Raw genomic sequence first — 12,002 nt, forward strand, 5'->3', positions numbered from 1 at the left:
ATTGGATTTTATTGGACTAGCAATCAATCCATTTGTCCTTTGCCTGCTGCACTTTCCCTATTAGAAAATTTTGTCAGTCAATGATGTGAAAAACCATTGAAGCATAAGTGGGTGGACATAGGGGAGGGAAAATAGAGGGTATAGAGGAATGAGAGTGATCAAATTATGTTCTGTGTATGTGCAAATATAACTGTTTCCACTATTATGTATAATTTGGGAGTGAGGTACTAGGGATTGAACTCAGGAGCACTTGACTGCTGAGCCACACCCCTAGCCCTATTTTGTATTTTTTTTAATTTAGAGACAGGGTTTCGCTGAGTTCTAAGCACCTTGCCATTGCTGAGGCTGGCAATCCTCCTGCCTCAGCTTCCTAAGCCACTGGGGTTACAGGTGTGTGCCATCGCACCGGGCTTATGCATAATTTTAAAGCACCAATTTAAAAAGCAAACCATTGGGGCTGGGGTTGTGGCTCAGTGATAGCGTGCTTGCCTTGCATGCAGGGGCACTGGATTCGATCCTCAGTACCACATAAATTAATAAAATAAAGGTATTGTGTCCATCTACAACTAAAAAATTTTTAAAATAAATAAATAAATAAATAAATAAAAAGCAAACCATTGATGCTTCCAAGACATTTTTTTAAAACAAAATGTAATACAACTTCTCTACTGAGTAAAATTTATTTTCTCAGAAAAAAAATGCAAAACGATGTTTCCTAGCATGACATGAATGAATTTTCTGGATAAAAGAGATGAAGTTTACATTCTTTATAGAAAAAAAAAAAAGTTGGTAGAAGTCATTTTGTTACAGAGATATTTGTACAAATAGCTACAAGTTAAAAACAAATATTTAGCTTAAAGAAAGTATAACAAGCTATTGGTAAAATTCTTTATTAAACATTACACAGAATCAGGCTATACACCGTGAAAGGTCAATATCAGCACTGTGCCTGCTAACAGATGTTTACATTAGGAGTGAACACCACTGTACACAATATGATGGCAGTTCCATCGCAGATGGTAAGATTGCAAAACCTTGATTTTTAACTCTAAGAACAAAATATCAGCCAGGCAAGGTGGCACACACCTGTAATCTCAGCAGCTCTCAAGGCTGAGGCAGGAGGATCACAAGTTCAAAGCCAGCCTCAGCAATTTAACAAGGCACTGAGCAACTTAGCAAGACTGTTTCAAAATAAAATATAAAGGGGCTGGGGATGTGGCTCAAGCGGTAGCGCGCTCGCCTGGCATGCGTGCGGCCCGGGTTCGATCCTCAGCACCACATACAAACAAAGATGTTGTGTCCGCCAAGAACTAAAAAAATATATAAATATTAAAAATTCTCTCTCTCTCTCTCTCCTCTCTCACTCTCTCTTTAAAAAATAAAAAAAAAATAAAAAATTCAAGTTACAGTGAATTTGGTGGTACACTCCCATAATCCCAACTACTTGGAGGCTGAGCCAGGAGGATCACAAGTTTGAGACTAATCAGGCAAATTAGCCAGAATCAGTCTCAAATTTTAAAAGGGCTGAGGATATAGCTCAGTGGTAGAGCTCTTACCTAGTATGTGCAAGTTCCTGGATCCTCAGTGGTAGAGCTGAGGTAGAGTGGTAAGATGCAGATACAGTTATTTTTTAATAATGACTAAAGTAAAAGTTCCTTCTTTTATGTAAATAATACTAACAGAAACTATTTTTATTGTTTCAAGTGTACTTGCTCAAATAGCTTATCTGAGCAATATTTTCATTAACTTGAGCTTATAACTTCAAGTTCTAAATGCCATGTGTTATGGTTTGGACCTAACATGTCACCCAAAGGCTCATGTGTTAAAGGCTTGGTCCCTAGCTGATGGCACTATTGGGAGCTGGTGAGGACTCAACTGGAAGGAAGTTAGGTCACCAGAGATATGGCCATGAAAGGGATAGTGGGACCCAGTCTCCTACTCTCTCACTCTTTGCCACCTTGAGATGAACAGCTTATACCACCACTCACTCCCCACCACAGACCTAAAGCAATGGGGCCAACTTACCATGAACTGAACCTTTGAAACCATGAGTCAGAATAAACCTTTCCTCCTTTTAATTTGATCTTCTCAGATATTATGTCAAAGCAACAGAAAGCTGACTAATATACCAACCATGGTTGTTTTGTTATTGTTATTATTGCTGTGGTTTTTTGTTCTTGTTTTCATTTTTTTGTGTGTTTTTAATGTTTTTTTTTTTTTTAACCCATGCACAATGACTTGTTTTCTGGCTTGTTGAAGTAATGGGTCAGACAACCAATACAAGTCCCAATAGAAGATGAAGTGTGGCTTAATGTCTACAAGGTTCTGGGTTCAATCCACAGCACCAGGGGAAGGGGGGGAAAAAAGATGTGTGTGTGTCTAGACTCCTAATGCTTTTCTCAGACAAAGCACATCTACCTTCCAATTGCTTGCCACCAAAAATCAGTCTTAGCTAATCAGGAAGAAAGGCTACCTTATCCTGAAAGATGTCTACATTTTCTATTTATTTTATCAGAAGGTTCAACAACCTGGGGAATGAAGGGCTTCCACATAAGAGTTTTTTGAAAATCTGCATGTTAATGGCAGTTCCACTGAAGATGGTGAATCACAAAGCCATGATTATGTTATGAACAAAGTATCAGATGAAAGAGTGCTTGCCTAGCATGCACTAAGAACTGGATTCAATTCCTACCACTGAAAAAAAAGAAATTCAGGATTTTGTAAGAACACACTATAATTATGATGCAGATACCTTGACCACAAAGTTTATTATTTCATAACACATGATTATTTATTTATTTATTTATTTATTGGTATTGGGAGATTGAACCCAGGGACATTTTACCAGTGAGCTACATCCCCATTCCTGAGAATGGCCTCAAATTTGTGATCCTCCTGCTTTAGCCTTCAGAGTTGCTGGGATTACCAGCATGTACCACCCATCACATGTTTTCAGTTTAAAAAGTTAATATTGGGCTGGGGTTATGGCTCAGCAGTAGAGCACTTGCCTTGCACATGCAAGCCCTGGGTTGGATCCTCAGTACCACATAAAAATAAATAAATAAATAAAGTTAATATTACTACTAAAATTTTAAAATTATGTAAATTCCATTATCTTTATTATGGTAAACCATAGTCTTTCCTTCTCCCCCTCCCCCCACATAGGATTGAACCAAGGATCTCACACATGTGAGACAAGCACTCTATTACTGAGTTACATGCCCATGGCAAACCCATTTTTTATTTATTTAGAACTGTAATATGCAGATGTGCCCAAGTTTTACTACATATCCCTGGATAGAATTGCCAGGTTTAGCCAATAAATCTCACAGGACAGATCAATTTGATTTTAGGATTAACAACAAATAATTATTTATTTCTTTTTTGTTTTTCATTTGTTACAACTTCTTTTAATTTACCTATACCTCTTCCTTCCAGTGTTGCTCAGAGAGGCTAACTGAGAAAAGGTGTTGCCTTTCTTTTGTTTGTTTGTTCTTTTTAGTTATACATGACAGTAGAATGTATTTTGGCATCTCAAACACACATGGAGTATAACTTTCCTTCTTGTGGTTGTACATGATGTGGAGGTACACTGGTTGTGTACTCACATATGAACATAGGAAAGGAATGTCCGATTCATTTCACTGTCTTTCCCATTCCCATCTCCCTTCCCTTCTCCCCACTCCCTCTAGTCCATTCCAGAGAACTTCCCCCCTCCCACCTGTAGTGAGTCAGCATTCACATATCAGAGAGAACACTTGGCTTTTGGTTTGCGGGGATTAGCTTATTTCACTTAGCATAATAGTCTCCAGTTCTATCAATTTACCAGCAAATGTCATAATTTCATTTTTTTATGCCTGAGTAATATTGTGTATATGTACTGAAAGACCCCAGCCCCATAACCTAAGGCTTGATTATAAAAAGTAGAAAGTATGTAGTAAACAGGTGAGCTCACCACATGACCTGTTAGAAAGGGCACCCTGACCACATCACAGGACATGCTTGAGCAAACTGGGATCATAAGCGGGAACAGGGAGGAAACACAATGTAAACCTGTGAGATTAATGAGTTTTTCGGGAAACTATAGTGAAAAATAAGTTTATCATAGTGAAAAACAAGTTTATCATAGTGAAAAACAAGTTTACCCTATAAGTGACGTGTATGCTGGATTCAAAAATACCTGTTATTGTGCTAGGTGGAAAACAACTCCTTTTTCCCTATAAAAGATCTGTACCCCAAAGCCCGGTGTGCCAGTTCACCAAAGCTTCGGCTGAGGTTTTGCTGTGCACCCGCAGGCGCCTGTGTATTAATAAACTTGCCTCTTGCTTTTGCAGCCAGTGTGACGCTAGTTCTTTTGGACGGGGGATTTGAGGGTCCGGGGGTCTTTCATTTGGGGGCTCGTCCGGGATCAGCTTTCCCCCCCTCCAGATCCCTGTCCGGAGGAACTCTTGGCATCACTGGGAGGTAAGCTGGCCAGCTCGAGCTATTGTGTCGTGTTGTGTTGTGTTGTGTTGTGTTGTGTCTGTGTTTGCGCAGCGACTGTACGATTACGCGTAATCGCTCTGTATTCTGAGGCAGCTTGAGAAGGAGTTGACGAACTCGGACTTCTCCCCTGCCTGCCGCCCTGGGAGACGTCCCAGGGGTCTGTAGGGTCCATTTTTTTTGTTTTGTTTTTGTTTTTCTTTTCTGGGACCCCAGTGTTTCCAAGGGAAACACTGTTTCCGTAAGTAAGTAAAGGGGGGGAATGCCGGCTCCCCCTTGAACTGTCAGGTTTCGGTTTCGGTTCGGTTTCTGCCGGCAACGCGCAGCTCTCTCTCTCTCTCTCTGTTCAGTCTTTTTAACTGTTGTGTCTGTCTTAACCCTTTACTTCCTCCTTCTGACTGAAACTCTGCTGTATCTGTCTTAACCCTTTATTTCCTCCTTCTGACTGAAACTAATATGGGTCTTTCATTTACATAATTTTGCAGTTAAAAGTTGAGGTTTAATTGTTTAGTTTGTGATTTCAGATAATTCATGTATCTTAAACTTTTACCATGTTTTCAACTTCCAAACCTGAAAATTGTGACTTATGGTTAAAATGCCTTAGACATGAAGTTTCTGCTCAAAATTCCAGTTTTCCCAGTTCCTTCCAGACCTCAGCCAGGACTTAAATTGATATGCAAATAAAAGAAGCCTGGAACACTCAGTAAGAGACAGATCTGAAGCCCAAGGAAAAAAAAAAAAAAAAAAGGTAAAAATGTCTTTTTATGGGAACTCAAACCAGATTAAAACAAAGAGTAAATTGTATGACATTTACTAATTACTGGCCGGTCAATTTTCTCTAGGACTTTTGCCTTTTCTTAGATTCTATGTTTTTTTGAGCTCATGATTTTTATTCTACAGACAAGCTAATGTTTTTCTGATAAGTTCTATTTTTGATCAACTGGAGTTCTTTTGCCTTTTGTGTTATGTGTTACACTTGTGTTGCGTGTTGTATGTCTGTATGTCTGTGTGTATGTCCATATATCCTGCAGTGATATGACAATTAACAGATGAGGAGCGCTCATGAAAATTTAAAAATGGATCCAAATATCTTTGATTCACGTGATTCAAATGGTTCAATTTAAATTGGGTAAACAGATAAAAGTAAAGATGTCTTTAGAATTAAGCTTATAAGTTTTTCTAGGTGTTCAAAAAGGCCTTAATAAAATGTTAAATCTGCTTAAATTCAAAAATTTACAAGTATTGTTTCAAAATGTGAACAGAAGGAGATTAACAGGTAAAAAGAGAAACTAAAAGGTTCTAGATTTCTGGATAAAAGTCTATATGATTAAGTAATTAAAAAAGTTTAAGTAAATGATATAAAAAAGGTCTGTGTAAGTTTTTGAGCAAGTAATCTTAAAGACATTAAGCAACTGGTTAAACAAGTGCTGTCGTTTTAAAGAATTATGCTATGTTATTTCTTTAAAAGCTAAATTTGGTTAATATAAAAACATCAATGTAATTGGTGCCATTAATGTGTTCATATTTTCCAGGTATACAAGTCTGTAAGGTAGAAGCTTTAAAAAGAACATTATATCAAGCTGGTATTCTAAAAGTGTATGGTAATTTTAGGCTTAAAAGAAAAACATGTTGGAAATTCATTTATATCATTTGTGTTCTATAACTGTACTTATTATCAATAAGTTATGTAAAGTTCCATGTTACTTTTTACACTGAGATACAATTTAAATGTATTTTTAAGTTAATGAGAGCCTAATCTATGTAAAGGTTTTATTGCAAAACACAAAAGTACTTTGCTACTTTTCTACAAAAGGTTAAAAGCTTTCAGCCTTTCTTTAATTAATGTTTTAGATGTGATAATATTCATGTGAACTTGAGCAACAATTCATGTAGGCTTTGTAAAATGATGTTTAAAAAAAAAAAACAACAAAAAAAGCAGCAAAGATCAGCTTCAGAACTATAGTATTTGAGATTTATGAGCCCCGCCTTACTTGAGATAAGGCTCTATGTCCCATCTCACTGCATGTAAAAATGACTATAAAAAAAGGTAGGCCAAATTTTAGTGCATTTAAAGTTGTGCCCAAAAGTTGGTTTTTGTCACGATTGCCAGGATATCAAACAGGGGATGTACTCTGCTAAAATTCTAGGTAGCTATTACATAGACTAAATATGTTTTTACCCTAGTTAGTCTTGTTTTGTAGTTTGCTTTTAGATGGACTAAGGATTGCCTGTTAATATTTTAAAGAGGTACTGCTTTAAGAACTCACAACCTGGGTTAATTTAAGATAATGTGTTGCAAGGAGTTATCACTTACAGGATAGAGAGATAGGTACTAAAGCCAAGTACTCTTAATATAAGGCTGTTAACTTATTTGCTAGATGTTTAAGATTAAGTTTTAAAATTAAAAATTTGGCTCTTGCCCTCTGAGTCAGTCTGCATCAGGGAATAGGGGACTTCTTCAAAGGGCTCTGCAACTCTAGGCCACATAACCTCCCGATCAGGGAGATTAATGAGACCAGTGGAGGACAGGAAGCCAGTCAGTGCATTTGCTGTGAAGAGGAGGGTCATCAGAAAAGGGAGACATCCCTGATGCTTCCGAAGGAAGCCACATGGTCAAGCAAGGCCTGGACCCATCCTAGCGCAAATGGCACTAGCAGAACTGAGAGGCTGTTGTGAAGTTCCCGAGGACTCCCAGCGTAACTCAACTGACTGTTAACAATAAATTGAAACAAAAGTCAGTTTGACTTGCTTCATCTTAAACACTTAGCAAAGACAGTCTAAGCCAAAATAGAGCTATTCCTGGACATTTTAATAATAATGATAGTTAAATATAACTTCCATAAATAAGTAAACTGGAGGCTACAAAAGAGATTCTCAGACAGGAATGCCTGATAACTATCAAAAGAAACCGCCAGAGTAGTTTTTAGTTTAAGGCCCACAGATATTCCTAACCTACACAGGTAGGCTTGGTGTTTGCTAGCATGAGTATCCAGCCCTAGGTAACAGAATTAAAGATTTCTATTAGACACAGGTCATACTAGTAAAAGGATTTTGCAGGATCAGATGGCATTAGATTATTAGACTATAGCTTAAGAAAAAAAGGACATCTGTAACCCTAAATGTTAGTTGTTGTGTTGACATCCCTGACATTTCTGACAATGTGACAAATATCCTTAAAGATTTACATGCTCAGATGGAAGCCATGTCCTCAACAACTTTGTCGTGAAAACAATATTTTAGCTCTTAGTTCCTGGTACTGCCTGATGGAAAACATTGTTAATCTTTGTCTTGGTCATTATATTCATTGGCATATTCCTGTGCTGTGGCATTTATTACTGCATCAATATGGTTCCAGTACTAATGAGTTCTTGTTTCTCTTATAGACCACCTATCATTCGAATGGCCTTCCAACCTATTACTTCTCAATTGGACTTTTATCATGGACCACTCGATAGACCTGATATTTTTAAGGGGGACTCCAAACTGCTTGCCCCACGCCGTCCCTTTTCAGCCTGAAGAAGCCAGAAAGATTCTCTTCGTCCCCCTTCCTCACAGCAGTAAGGAGTTCCCAAATTAGGGGGGTTGTATACCAACTTTGGTGACACTAATGTTAATAAGTAGGAAAGGAGGTCTTTGTGTGGTTTTAAAAGAGCAATGTTGCTTCTACGCAGACCATACAGGGGTGGTCCACGAAATTATGGAGAAAGTTACTGAAAGGTTAGCAAAAAGGCAGAAAGAATTTGAAGCACAACAAGGATGGTTCGAACAGTGGTTTAACAAATCCCCATGGCTGACTACTTTGCTATCCACCCTAGTGGGTCCTTTAGTTATTTTACTGTTAATCTTGACACTCGGGCCCTGCATACTTAACAGACTAGTACAGTTCATGAAAGAAAGGCTTTCTATAATTCAAACTATGGTTCTCACTCAACAATATCATCTACACCAACAGCAGACAGGGTCACCCACAAACTTAGTCCAAGAATCTGAACAGGCAGGACAATGGATATAGGATTATATCCATGAAACAGAAAAAGGGGGGAATGAAAGACCCCAGCCCCATAACCTAAGGCTTGAATATAAAAAGTAGAAAGTATGTAGTAAACAGGTGAGCTCACCACATGACCTGTTAGAAAGGGCACCCTGACCACATCACAGGACATGCTTGAGCAAACTGGGATCATAAGCGGGAACAGGGAGGAAACACAATGTAAACCTGTGAGATTAATGAGTTTTTCGGGAAACTATAGTGAAAAATAAGTTTATCATAGTGAAAAACAAGTTTACCCTTTAAGTGACGTGTATGCTGGATTCAAAAATACCTGTTATTGTGCTAGGTGGAAAACAACTCCTTTTTCCCTATAAAAGATCTGTACCCCAAAGCCCGGTGTGCCAGTTCACCAAAGCTTCGGCTGAGGTTTTGCTGTGCACCCGCAGGCGCCTGTGTATTAATAAACTTGCCTCTTGCTTTTGCAGCCAGTGTGACGCTAGTTCTTTTGGACGGGGGATTTGAGGGTCCGGGGGTCTTTCAGTACCACTGTTTAGTTTGTTTTGAATGTTGCATAGGACAATTTGCACTAAGGAATTTTTATATTTTAATCTGAAAACTCTACTTTTGGAGGATAAAATTTTTTTTAATTTTTTTTTAAGAGAGAGTGAGAGAGGAGAGAGAGTGAGAGAGAATTTTTAATATTTATTTTTTAGTGTTAGACCAGGACGCAAGAAAAGACCACTGACTCCAATTAAAATCAAATTAAAGCAAGCTTATTATTCCGACCGGCCGGGCTGCCTTTCCCTCCCAAAACGGCGGGAATAAGACAGCAACCCCACCTTTCCTATAGCCCAGCTTTATAGCCCAGAAAGTTACACAAAAGGGGGGTTACAGATAACAGAACTCTGACAAGCATCACACTAATGGTAGTTTACATTTTTTTTGCTGGCCCCAACATCAGAATTTATGAGGACCATTAGAGCCTCAGAGAGGGTCATTGTCTGGCCAGGGAAGGCCAATATTTATGAGGTGTCACTAAGTTTCAGAGAGGGCTGCTATCTGGTCAGAGAGCCAGGCATGGGTGAGTTCAAGGCACGGGCAGGCATTCCAAGCAGGTTCAAAATTTGCAGTAATTTATAGTAAAGCCGAAATTAGCTTTTCATGGCTTTGTGGCAAGATGGCTCCCAATTTTAATAAAAGATCAGGTTGGGTCTATCATTTAGTTCTCGGCGGACACAACATCTTTGTTGGTATGTGGTGCTGAGGATCAAACTTGGGCTGCACGCATGCCAGCGCACTACCGCTTGAGCCACATCCCCAGCCCCTGGAAGATAAAATTTTAAGGAACACCAATTTAAGCTATTTGGGGGAGAAAAAAACAGAATCAGGAAATCCACTAGATCCCACCTCTCGACCAAAACATGTGCATCAATTGTAAGAGACTTATCACTGCAAAGAATGTCAGAACCAAAGTTAAAAGAGATAAGAAAAAGGATTTTTAAAAAGAAAGAAAAAGGGTTGGGGATGTTACTCAGTTACTCATGCTTGTCTGGGCATGCATTGAGACCCTGGGTTCAATCCTTAACATCACAAATAAATAAATAAGAAAACAATGAAAAAGGAGATTTAAAAAAAAATGGCAATGAGGAAAAGAATACCTAAAAAAAAAAAAAAAAGCCTAGTTTAGATTATGGAAGAAGGTAAGAGATAACCTAGCAAGAATCAGACAATAGAAGTCAAAGGAATTTCAAGATAAAATAGTTTGGGCAATAACATCATATATTCAGAGAAACTAAGGAAAATCAGGATAGATAAGTAAATCTAAGAACTGGAAATCAGATGCTATTGGGTAAATAAGTAGAGGCTTCTGGTTATAATAGATCAGTTTTGCAAGAGGCATGACAATGAATAACAAGTAATTAAATGGTATCTGGGGGTAGAGATAGGGTGAGGTAGAAACAGTATACTATGTCTATAGACTGAGCTTGTAGAAAGGGACAAATTAAAAATGCAAGACACTGGACATAGTGGTACACACCTGTAATCCCAGAAGTTTGGAAGCCTGAGGCAGGAGGATTTCAAATTCAAGGTCAGCCTCAACAATTTAGCAAGGCCCTAAGCAAGTTAGTGAGACCCTGTCTCAAAATTAAGTATTGAGCCCAGGGATGTGCTGAATCACTGAGCCACATCCACAGCCCTTTTTTGTATTTTATTTAGAGACAAGGTCTCACAGAGTTGCTAAATGCCTCACTAAATTGTTTAGGCTGGTTTTGAACTCCCAATCCTCCTGCCTCGCCCTCCCCAGCTGCTAGGATTAAAGGCATGCGGGACCACGACTGGCTCAAAATAAAAAATTTTATAAAGGGCTGGGGATGTAGCTTGGTGCTAAAGCACCTCTGGGTTCAATCCCCAATACAAAAATAATAATTATAATAAATAAATAGGCAAGAATATGTATGTGTCTGCCAGGCATGATGTATATGTCTGAGGAGGAGATAAGATTATGACTACGTTTACCCTCAGAAAACCAAGGCAATTTTTTTACTAATTAAATATAGACATTTTGAAGTGGAGGAAAAGAAAGTTTAACTCACCTGTGATGACTTTGGTTCTCAAAGAGTTGGTGAAACTTCTGGTGAGAATAATGTAGAAATGGAGTTGGGTGCAGCTCTAGAGTTGAGGAAATTCAATGTGGGAAATCAGCTAGGTATGAATAAAAGGCCAAGATCATCAAATGCTCCCAAAGTTAAAAGGTATACGCGTACATGAAACTGTGGAGCATTGTTATTCCTTTCTCTGTCAGTTCGGAGAACTGTGAAAGAGAGCAAACACAGCCATTTTCCCAGAATTGGAGACAAATAGACAAATGAGATCAGTATCTTAGGGATGGAAGGTTCTAGAGCCGCAGGAGCAGCACAGTTTAAAAGTCTTTGGAAGGGGATGAAAGTGGCCTGGGAAACCAGTGAAGACAGAAATTAATGAGCTGAGAAGAGAAGTTTAATTCTGGATGCTGACATTGATAGAAAACAGGTTCAAAATCAAGAGAGTAGGCTTGGGCTGGGGCATAGCTCAGTTGGTAGAGTGCTTGGCTTGCATGCATAGGGCCCTGGGTTCAATCCCCAACACCACCAAAAAAAAAAAAAAAAAAAAAAAAAAATATATATATATATATATATATATATATATATATTATATTAATAAACCCTATCAAATGGGGAAAGGATAGGTGAAGCAATAGGCAAAAAAAATGTACAAACAATAGAGACTCAATATTATTATAATTAGAGAAATACAGTTTTTAAAAAGCAGATATTATTTTTAGCCTATTAGGTAAATGAATATCTCAGAGATTAATAGTGACCTCTAATAATGAAACTACAAAAAAAGACATTTTCATGCCTATTTATGGGAGTGTAAATTGTGATATACCTTTTTAGTATTTATTTGGAAGTACCTATTAAAATTCTAAATATGCAGGTCCTATAACCTAGCATTTATAGTTTTAATATTTTGAAAAATAATTTTAAGA

Source organism: Spermophilus citellus (assembly GCF_964194105.1).
Source record: "Spermophilus citellus genome assembly, chromosome: 9".
NCBI classification, from domain to species: Eukaryota; Metazoa; Chordata; class Mammalia; order Rodentia; family Sciuridae; genus Spermophilus; species Spermophilus citellus.